Genomic DNA, 12169 nt, shown 5'->3' on the forward strand with positions numbered 1-12169 from the left:
ATAACTTGGACTTCCTTCTTAGAGCTTGGAACGTCACCTCTCTCATCTAGAATCCAGTACATTCTCTCTAATCACAGAAAAAATGGTATTCCTTTTTTTTTATCCCCCCAAAGAAGAAAATGGTATTCCTTTTTTTTTTAACCCCCCCAAAGAAGACTAGTGAAGAGATGTAGATACAGAAAGACATGAGTTAAATTCCCAGAGCTCCCAGTTACCTACTCTGGGATCTTAGGGAGTTCCTTAACAATTCTTATCTCAGCTCTGTCACCTATAGAACAAAGACTGTAGTAGTAGTAGTAATACACAGGCCCACTGAAAATATTTAAACTATATTACTCATGTAAAAATGACATTTAAAATAGCATTTAACATTTTTTAAATAAGGCATAATTTAATAAATAAATAATGTACAATTCTGACTTTGCTTAGACTATATATCCTAAATAACTCCCCAAATTTCAATATATTTCTTGGGATTAATTATTACTACACCTATTATATATTTAATAGACTCTTCAATATTTTCCATGGTGTCCCAGATACATACTCCAAAAGCCATTAGCTGATTTATTTTTTTTTTTACACGTGAATGGAGTTTTAGCAACCATGTATTCTGGCACCTAAATTTTACAATTGAGAGATATGAGACTCAAAATTCTATTTTTTTTAAAGATAACAATATTGAGAGAGAAAGAAAAAAGTATACTCTTGCAATGCATTGAAGGGGATGTTAGTTATTTCTAAATAATCACAGAACAGAATAAGTTACAGTATAAAACACATATTTTTTTTTTGCTCACGTATAAAGGAAGACAAGACCACAGAGGACCTCTTTTACTTGTTAGGATCTTTTTAAGAAAAAAACAAAACAAAGCAAAACCCCACCTATTTGAGTGAAGAAAAATAACTGTCATTTTCTTTAATACCAATGAGATATATAGATATATGTATATGCTTCTATTATGTCACATAGAACCAATTTGTGGTACATTCCTTATACGTCACTGAATATCTATGAATAATTTAAAATAGGTCACATTAAAATGCACGGACACACCCTCTCGTGCACAAGCACATGCATATACAATTTTTCAGTTATTAAGTCAGAAACTGCGAGAAACGTCTTACTGTAAGTCTATGAGACTAGATCTACTATTATCTCATTTAACACTAAGGATAAGAGTAGCAATTTGAACAAAGTCGCCGAGTTTTTCAGAGGCAGAACCAAAACATGGACTTAAGTTTATCGGATACCAATGAGTGCAGCTAATCATCATGCTATGAGGTAGTCATTCATTCATTCATTCTACAGTTAGTCAAGGCTCAGTAGACGAGGGACCCCATACCAGATCCTGAAAAACAAATTCGGGTATGGTCTTTTTCCTTCATCAATGCCGAAGTCTGACAAGGAAGATAATCATGTTAATAAGGAATACAATATAGTGTGAAGCACAATAGGATAACAGAAGCACTTCAAGAAATCGTTGGATAAATGCCTAAGACTTTCAGACAATGCTTCATAGAGGAAGAAGTAACATACTATTCCTAAAGCAAAGGTAGACATTTATCAGATACCAATCCAAGAGGAGGTAGATGGAATCCACAGGGTATTTAGGAATCTGCTGCACTAGCTTTCTAAAAGCCTGGGGAAGTGTTTAGATACTGAAAAAGGAAGAGGGCATTTAGATTGTGGTGATGAATTCCAGAGGCTGATGGGGTCAGGCAAAAAAAGTGGAAAAAATGCAAGCCTAGGATATCAGCCTAATAAGTTGCTGAGAAGCTCTACTAACTTTGTTTTGAATTTAAAATCACTTTTCATTCCCACACCAAGGTCAGCGGACTAAAGCATCATCAGGATGGTGTTTTACCACAAATATCTCCTTCAAACTCAGAGGATGACCTGGTTTATATCTCACTTAGACTGCCCAGGGATGTCTGAATTGCCTATTACACCATGAAAAGAAGATGTTCTCACTTAGAAATAATATAGAGCCATGCTTTGAGAGCTATTTTCAAGATTTGTTATCTTAGGGAACATGACAACCTAACAAAATGTGGTGACTTGGTAAAGAAAAAAAAAATGATCACCCAAACCGTGCAGAATATAAGCATGACAATAAGAGAATTAATTCTCCATAATTTGTTTACTATCGATTAGTTCTTTTACAATAGCACCTGGAATACAATATTCAAGTACTGAAATAGCCAAGAATTAAGAACTCTAATTAGAAGGACTGTCGAGTCAGCAGTGAACGCACACGGGCCAAGGGAAGCTAATAACAGGAACATTTTATTAAGGTATAAGTCACAGGTTGACCTGCTTCCAATGATACCCACAGCTAAGTGATGCAGCAGTTAAAATCCTGACAAAGCAAGTCAAAGGACCATCGGACTGTCCTAAGCAGAGCGACTTCTAAAAAGAAGCACTTTTCAAAAGAGCAGTACCCAGCATTCTTTGTAGGAACCTTCTTTTAGATGTTATCTCCTAACAAGCAACTCTCAGCCCACTTAATTGACCATCCTCAACACAAAGTTGCAGTTACATCAGATAACATGGACAAGAAGATTTAGGATATGTTTTATTTTCTTGCACAACTAGGTGAGAGAACAGCCCAGAAGAAATGTGATGGAATGAAAAGTAGGTGGCTTTAAGGACAGGCAAGGAGGGTAAATGAAAGAACAGGAAAACGGGAGTAAAGCAGAATTGAAATGTGAACATTTTTTCAGGGCTACGCATGATGAACTGTTAGTCTGCGGTGCCCTCAAGCAAAAGTGCTTGCTGTTTACAAAATTACATTTGTCGGCTCCATCAATGTTTCAAGTGAGTTTACTGTAAATGGAAAGAAATCATTTAAGAAACTTTTTTTTCCTAAAGAGGCTTATTTATTTATTACCTTTGTTACTCTCTCTTTTAAAACAATATTGATAGGAGAAAGCTTGCCTATACAGGAAAGCTGTACGTGATATTGGTTTATTTTAAGTGGCGTCTGGATCATTCTGCCAGTTTCTCAATATGCTGTTAATTCACACTGGTATGAAAAAACTAAAGACAATTCAGATTTGCTGATAGTTAGGTAATATGTCCCATTTTTTAAATGTATGCACAAATCTTATATTTCACAGGTTTTAGACTAAGTCTAAAAATATATACTTATTTAATTGACCAAATTTACCCATAGAAGCAAGTCATTCTTCCTATTTAACATGAAATTTTAGGGCTTTACAGATTACATAATACAGATTCTTTACACATGAAAATGTGAGGGTTTTCATGCTTGACTAGTCCAAGGTCACCACATCGAGTAAGGGCAAAATGTACTAGACAAAAGTATTTGGACTTGTGTCCAGTGTCCTCATCAGTATCATCTGCTGTGTTTCTCATTCTAACATTGCATTCAGAGTGAGTTACATAAAATGAAGGATGTATGTTGTGGTCTGATTGGCCGCTGACAGTTCTCCTTCTCTATTTTACATGCATTCCACAGCAGTCTTCTTCTAGCTTACCCCCCACCACACCCCAAATTAAATTTTGAGGGATTTTGTGAATCACATATAAAAGTTTTATAAATTTATTTACTGACGTTTTCAGCATTATATTTGACCTTGGAAACATTTCTGCTCAAAAAATATCAAATGTCTTATGTCTATATTTCAAAAGCGCACCAACTATTTTATGATTGTGTTTTATGTTTAAGAACATGGTTTATAAAACCATAGTTCAATTTTTTAAGACGCGTGACAGAGGCCAGTGTCTTAAAAAGATGAAAACAGTAAACATTTGCTCCCTTTGGCAGAAACAGAAATATCTAGAGGAAAATCCCAAAGCCATTAAAAATCTTAGAAAGTGTGCTGGTCTAGAGGCATTTTCTGTGAATACAGTCTCCATCTATTCTGACAAGTGGGCAATTAGTTGAGAGTGAAAAATGTGATTTATGGTTTCCTTTTTGCTTTATTTTCATCTTCTTTGTGTCTGTCTCAAAACACAAAGCAAGAAACCATGTGGTCCCATGTGATCATTTATGCACAGACAGCACTAGCCCAATTAAGCTGCACTTTTGCCAAAGTGAAAATGGTAAGACAAGATGAAAAAAAAAAGAAGAGAATTAATAGCATAGTATTATTACATGTCTTACTTCACACTATTAAGGAGAGTGCCGTTATCTTGGCTTAATCGTTCCAATTGTTGGTTGGCAACCTTGGAAATTTCCTGGGTGAAATGTGAAACTGGTCCCCATTCACAGAGATCAAGGAGAGACAGAAGAAAGAACCCCCTCCACCTTGGTAAGTGGCAGGTTTAATAGGCAAGAGAACTTACGTACAAGGCTGGCGTAGGGGCTGTGAGACCACCTGGTCTCCAGATCCACCTGCCAGAATCTTAAAGGTTTATACAGAGGCCTTAATGCAGTCACATATGCAGTCTGGATGGCCTCAACAACACATTGCTCTCCTAAGGGTGTGTTCTTGCAAACAGCTCCCACCGTGAGTTGGTGGGTGGAACCTATATCCCAAGGACAGGGACAGTACTGGGGATCCTCTAGTTTCCTGGGTCCGGTTTGCGGGTAAACAGGTGGCCCAATGGCCCGGATGACCTCCTCTAACACCTGTAACTAATACTTTCCCCATTTTTATATACCGTCAAGAAAAGTATTTTTTACAGTATGTAAAATGAAAGGAATCGGAACGTGATTGTTGCTGTCCCTACAATGAATGATTGATTTGTTTCCGTGAGTCTTTTCCACAGTGCTCCGATTCAGTACCAGTGTCCTCAGATATACTCAACTTGGAGAGAAAACCACAAAGCACTAAATTCTACTGGTGGAGAACCATATTCTGGAATTGTTCTGAGGGCTTGGGTACTTAAGTGCATACATGCTAAAGCTATGTCTTTCAGTGCAACACGGAGCTCTGGGCATCCAGGATACTCTTGATTCTCCATTTAAGCATATGGAGAAAGGAGATAGAAACCCAATTTACAAATTGCGCAATGATCTGGAAAGCCATAGACAGGATTACTCTTTTCCTTTTTTAAATTTTGATCCTATCTCTTAGAGTCTACTTGATATTGCTGCCTGAATGCTTTGCGTGTCTGTGTGTCTGTGTGTGTCTGTGTGTCTGTCTTTCAATGTTATACCAGAATGCCTGGTAGCATTTATAAAATATTTTCCCATAATTTCCTGACGTTTATTTTCTAAAGGTTACATTTCAGAATATGCCCACTTAACAATTGCTAAACTTTGAAAATTTTACTAATTGTTACCCACTGTCCTGAGCTATGTCTCAGGTAGGGATCTTGTTCAAGGCAATGAGAATTGCTGTTACACTGACTGTGAATTTAAATTTTAAAATTACTTAACCTACCTTATGAAGTTCATTTTAACTTAAATTTACTAGCAGAAATATAATATTGTAAGCAATTCTTATGTGCATTTTATTTAATATAACTTAATGGAAATTGATGCTTTTTAGAGAAACATAGGTATCTGGTGAAACTTTTTTCAAAAGTTCCAAAATAAACTTTTTAACAGATGCATAATCTTAATTAATTCCATTTTTTTAAGTTAATTTATTTGAGAGAGAGAGAGAGAGAGAGAGAGCAATCAGGGAAAGGGCAGAAAGAGACGGAGAGAGAGAGAATCCAAGCAGGCTCTGCACTGTCAGAGCAGAGCCTGACACAGGGCTTGAACTCATAAAACCATGAGATCATGACCTGAGCCAAAATCAAGAGTTGGTCGCTTAACTGACTGAGCCACTCTGGCGCCCCTTGAATAATTCCATTTAACTGCAGAGAAATTTATGGGAATTTTATTTACTGGAATTTTAAATAGTAGAGGTTATGTTCAATGATTGAATCAGGAACTAAGACTTTAAGACCTTTGAAAGATATTTCAAACTCCCTTAGTATTCCAAATATATTTTCCATTTTTTGTCCATTTGTTATTATTTATTAAGACTTTTTTCTGGGCGCCTGGGTGACTCGGTCGGTTAAGTGTCCGACTTCAGCTCAGGTCATGATCTCACGGTCCGTGGGTTCTAGCCCCGCGTCGGGCTCTGTGCTGACAGCTCAGAGCCTGGAGCTTGTTTCAGATTCTGTGTCTCCCTCTCTCTGTGACCCTCCCCCGTTCATGCTCTGTCTCTCTCTGTCTCAAGAATAAATAAACGTTAAAAAAAATAAAAAAAAGACTTTTTAAACAAAATGAAAAGCGGGGAATGGAAGTTGATTTTAAAAATACAGGAAAGTAAATTAATCTATTAGAAGTGATGGGTATCAAAGAAAGTCAGACTTATGCTGAGAAGAGAACATGAGATAATTCTTAGGCTTTATGAAGTTTACTTAAAGCATATACTACACATGTGTTACTTTTTTCATTTATAACTTCATTGCCCTTTGATTTTTTCCCCCAAAGTATTTGCTGTTGTCTGTATTTCTTTAGCTGGAAGTCAAGTAACTTACATATATGTGAAAAACTTATGGATATATTTTTCTGGAAAGAAATCTGACCAAACCCTCACTCGAAACTAATTAACCAAATAACAAAGTCCTATTATCAGCATTTCTTGAACTAAAAAAACAAATTCTCCTGCTGCCAACAATTCTAAAAATTGCCATTACTGATTTGACCCTTCTAAAACCTACAATTATACCACACATTGGAAATGTACAGTGTTGTTCTCAAGTGAAACCACTGTCAACATTTGATTATCAGAAAAATAATAAAACTGTTGAAAGAGGACAGAACTTGAAGAAGAAAATATGAATATACAGTTTTGTTTGAATTTTTAAAAATATAATCACGCATATGCTATATAATATTAGTAAATTTGAAACTATTAACAGTAAATTTGTATGAGTACATATGAAAACAAAGAAGGAGAACTAACAATCAATCAAGAAGAAAGAGGAGGAACAGATGAAAAGTGATTAAGCTCCAATATTTAAAACCCTATCTCCAGTAAAGCCCATAGAACCATTAAGCTTAGGATTCTCTGATCTAGTCTCAAAGGCTTCCATTTAGACTTGACTTTGTACTTTATCATCCATCTTGAAAAAAAAAAAAAAAAAAAGACTGTGGCAGCCCAGACACAACATAGAGGCTAAGATTGTTTTGAGTAGGGTTCTATTTCATTGAACCTTGTACTTGTATCAAAAATTTCATGAACCCGTGAATTACTTTCTACAAGATAACCGATGCCTTTAGGATTGAAGATAGAAGGTAAAAAGAGAAATGTTACACTTTTTAATAATTTGATGTCTTTTTCTCTGTCTTTCATATTTGTCTTTCTCCATGTAAGTGTTCTTGTTTTTTATTCCATATGCCCAGGGATGATTTCTCAATGGACCTTAAGTTTCCTCTGACAAGTATAGTCATACAGAAATACTGAGTTGCTCATTATCAGTTTTAAATTCCTAGTAGATGGAAAATGAATGGAATCAGTCATGGTTCAATCAGGAATGTCTGGAAGGTGAGGGGCAAGTCACACAGCAGAAGCATGGCAGCTGAGGGCACATAATTCCCAGTGCCACCAGGGAGACTCAAACCCTCCCAGATAGATGATCATCGCATTGAAACAATCTTGAATTGCTTACCTTTAAAAAAAAAGGAAAAAGAAAGAGAAAAAAAAACTAGATATAGTAGAGCTTTGTTAAAATATGATGCTTGAAGACAGGCATGAAACATCTTCCAGTTAGCAGTAAGACACATTTCAATGACTCAAAATGAGAACTTTAGAGTCATTCTTCCATATTGTGTAGTACAGATAAAGTCCAGAGAAAAAGAAGAAGCTTCTGAGGTATTGATGAGAGCTACCAGTGAACTGGACTTTGGGCTCTGGGGTATCTCTCCAGGGGACATATAGTAGCACTAGATGTATTTTGCAATACCTAGGAAGACAGAGACATACGAAAGGGTTAACAGCTGTATTTATATAAAGAGAAGTTTTTAGGGTTTTCATCACATCAACTACTTATGGAAGAATTTATAAATTGAGCACTAATTCTTATGACCTGAGGTGACCTAATCTTAACTTTTTGGAGAAATAGTTTTTATTCAAATTCCTCTTAATACATTTTTTATTGCATTGCAAATTTTAAGTTAAAGTAACTTTCATTTTTGTTTTTAAACACTTATTGTTTATCTCTATGTTTTCTTTAATCATAAATTCATTAAGTTGTATATCGATTCTTGTTACTGAACACCTACATAAATTTCTTGGTAAATTTTTATTTTATACTGCTTTGCAATTATGTCTAAATGATTTGCTACAGATTGTAGTTCATCTTTTCATTTAGCAATAATTACTTATCTTCAAATAACCTCAATTTAATTATTATTTTTTTACTTATGAATTAAATAACACTAGCTATAGCCAATTACTATTTGGAAATAATTCATTGACTTATATGAAAATATAACAAATGATTCTCAATTTCTACATGTTATCTTTATTCGCTTGGATTTTTCTATCTATAAATAAAATTCAAATTTCTCTAGATGTCTAATAATTATTGAGTAATCAGTAAGGCTGTCGTAATATTGTTTCCCCATTTTTCATTATATGTATAAGTTTAATTTCTTGTTTCCTAACAGTCAAGTGTACTCATAATAATCTGTCAGTATTTTCCTTCCCCTGTTCTTTAAACTGAAGCCCAGCTCTTTAGTTTTAGAGATTGTTGCATAAAGGAAAACAAAAATAGCTAGTCAGCAGCTCTCTTTCAAATTTAGGAAACAAGCCAATCGACAAAGCATTTTGGTATTCCGTAGGGAAAACAGTTGGAAAGAAGAATATTTAAGAGAGAGGGAGAATAGAAGTGCAAATGTGGCAGAAAATCTCAAGGAATGGAAAATTGAGATTATATTCTATAGCAGAGGAAAACTGGATGCGTCTTCCAAATATAACAAGAGATAAAAGGGTTTTACTGATGGTAAATATTTGATAATTATTGAAAAAGGTTAAACTCAAGACTTTAAAATGGCCCACTGGGTGCATGCACGGCCATTCCCTCTCTTACCAACTCATGGAATTTATACAAAAGATATGGGGCAAAATGTATCCTAACTCAAAATTTACAGGAATTAATTTTGGCATAAAACGTGGGTCTAATATTCAAAAGATTGAACATAAGAAGAGAACTTCAGGCTAAAATGTGCTGCAAAATGTGATCCGTGAGGGAACTCAATGCCTGCAGGTTGTAGATAATAGAAGTATAAAAGGGTTCAGGATCTATCTATCTATCTACACACACACACACACACACACACACACACACACCACACACACACGATTACTTGGGAAAAGAACAACTAACCAACACATCAGGCCAACTGTCTGCATCTGTCCCAACCCTTTGCACAAGTGGCAGCAATAAAAGTTTTCCTACAGTGTTTCCAGACCTCTGGGATTGTGGACCCTGTCAATTGCCCAGGCGGCTGGAGGACCCTGCAAAGACGAACATTCTTTATAGACATTGAAGCAGAATATCTCTGTAGTTATTTCAACTCATAGTATGATTTGCCTTTCTATTCTCTCAATAGACTAATAATATTTGCATCCAACAGCCATCTATTGTTCTATTCTTTAAATTACCCACCTTAAACGTTTTCTCATTGTCCTAAATGATTGTTTATGTTTTTGTTATTGATTTGTATTAGTTATGCATTATGAATCCTAATATTTTGGTACAGTTTTTTTCCAATATGTTTCCCAGTATTTCATTCATATATTGATATTTATTTTGGTGTGTTTAAAATGAAAAGATTTTCAAAAATTTTCTTCAGTATTTTAGATTTTTTTTCTATCTGTGCTACATAAACCTTCCTATGTGTTAAGTCTAAAAATAGTAATTTACAATATTCTATATTAACCTTTTAAATTACAACAACATGAGACTTAGGACAATAGAAAGTAATTAGAGAAAAAAGTTGTATATATGTTAATAGAGAAGGAACTGAAACATGGCATAATATACAATAGAATGCTTTAATGTAAAACAAAATATATATGCATAGATAGGAAAATAGACTGATAATTATATACATAGGTAGGTAAATATATTGATACTTAGACCCATAGAATGAAAGATCAATAGATAGATCAATACGTAGATTAAGATGTGCGAGTACCTGTGTGTGTTTATCAATGGCATCATCATAATTCTAAGACATGCTGTCTAGTGGATATCTCTATTTTCTTTTTGAAGAATATTTTGTGTATGTAAGTAAAAAATTTGAAAAGTTAAAAGGAATCTGATAATGTGAACTTGACAATTGTGGTATGGTAAATAGTCTGTGTAAGACTTTTAAATTTCCGGACTTAATATTAGATCTTTCTTTTCTGTTTATCTAAACAACACCATTTTCTGCTTGTTTCTGCTTTTCGTCATGGGATTGATTGGTTGATTTTCAGCCTTTTCTCAATTCTTTTGTATCCATCAGTTAAATGTTACATTGTATTATTGATTTTCTTAACTCTTCCTAAGAAAAAGGGAAGTCTCTTAGGTTACCACATCCATTCTCATGGCTCTAGTGCTCTCTTGTATGCTAACATTTACCAAATTTATATTTCTAGCACACCACTTTTGGAGTTCTCCATACCTATTTCAGTCACTTAAGGGAATTCTATTAATTTATAGCAGACGTTCTGGAATGAGAGAAATACACTGATGAGATGAGATTCACTAACTGACTGAACATTCCTAAGGCCACCGGGCTAATACAGTGCGAGCTTCCTTTGTCTGGGGTGGTAGCAGCAGAGAAGAATTTCCAAGGCTGACTAAAAGAAAAAAGGCTGCCCCTAGAAAGTAAAATGTTAACATATAATTTCTGGTATCACAGAGAGAGGAAATTAAGAGAAATGAGACATTCAATTGCAATTCCATTTGGCTTTATTTTGGTACCTGATAGACAATTTTCTCCTCATAAACAAGGAAACCAATAAATTTAATTTCTAAACAAAGATGGATTTCTTACAGGTATTTGAAGGTGTTGTCTCCTTCTTTATAAATAGACAAATTCGTTTCTTAGAAGAAATTCATAAACCTTGGGATAACTTGATTAAGACCAATAGAAAATAAATTGAGTTTGCAAAGATCATGAAAAGAAAAAAAAAAAAAACAACTTAGAAGTTTAAGAAGTGCCATGTGGAGATTTTCCCAAAGATTTCCAATTAAAAAAAAATAACATGTTAGATCTCATGCATATCTGGGACATCAGAGAAATCAATTATCCTCAAAACACTATAGACATAAAATGTCAAAATTCCGGGCCTAATCCTATTACATAAAGTGGGAAACGTAACTCTGGAATGGTTGAAATTCAATATGTTCATATACAGGTAGTATTTTATTTAAGCCTTAAAATAATATAGCATTGTGTAATTAAAGTCCTATGGGGGAAGTTCACTCTGTGGAGATGTATTTCCACGGTCAGTGGAGGAAGAGATTGTAGAAAGGTCGGCTTCTAATCCAAAATCTATTCCTAAGGGTGGCAGAGACAAAGAGTGGCAGAGACATTTGTGTACAAGAAATTATTACGACAAATATGAGAGAAAGTCTTCTAAGATGTTGTGCATTAACACAAAGTTCTACCTACTTCAAGGAATGATGTCCAGGTAAGGCCAGAATTTTTGTGGCGATCAGAGTTCAGAGAAGCATAACCGCTAGACATACTACATAACATTTGTCACACGGTTTCTGTTTTATGCCATTGTGAGAGTTAAATAGTCTTTTTTAAAACACTTTTTTTTTTAAATAGTCCTTATGAAGTAATCTTCTGTATGTCTTTCACTGAAGCTGAAAACCCTCAAGGCAGTTAGTTTGAGAGGAAAGATGGATGGACGCTGGAGATCAAAGACCAAAGGCAAGGTGGAACCCACAAGCAGGCGGATAGTCACAAAAAAAAGATCCGGAACCCGTGCATATTAATCTTCTATGAGTGCTGTCACAAATTAGTAAAAGTTCATTGGCTTGAGAAAACCCAAAGTTATTATTGCCCAGCCCCAGAGGTTCTAAATCTGAAAGAGGGAATGATAGGAATAACATCAAAGTATTGGCAAAGCTACGTTCCTTCCACAGGCTTTAGAGAAGAATCTGTCTTGTCTTTTCCAGCTTCAAAGCATTGCTTGTATTCCTTGGTCCTTCCTCCATCTTCAAATCCAGCAGCATAACATCTTCAAA

Source organism: Lynx rufus, unplaced genomic scaffold, assembly GCF_022079265.1.
Source record: "Lynx rufus isolate CCGP_SWC_20201006 ecotype Redwood Valley unplaced genomic scaffold, mLynRuf1.p SCAF_3, whole genome shotgun sequence".
NCBI lineage: Eukaryota > Metazoa > Chordata > Mammalia > Carnivora > Felidae > Lynx > Lynx rufus.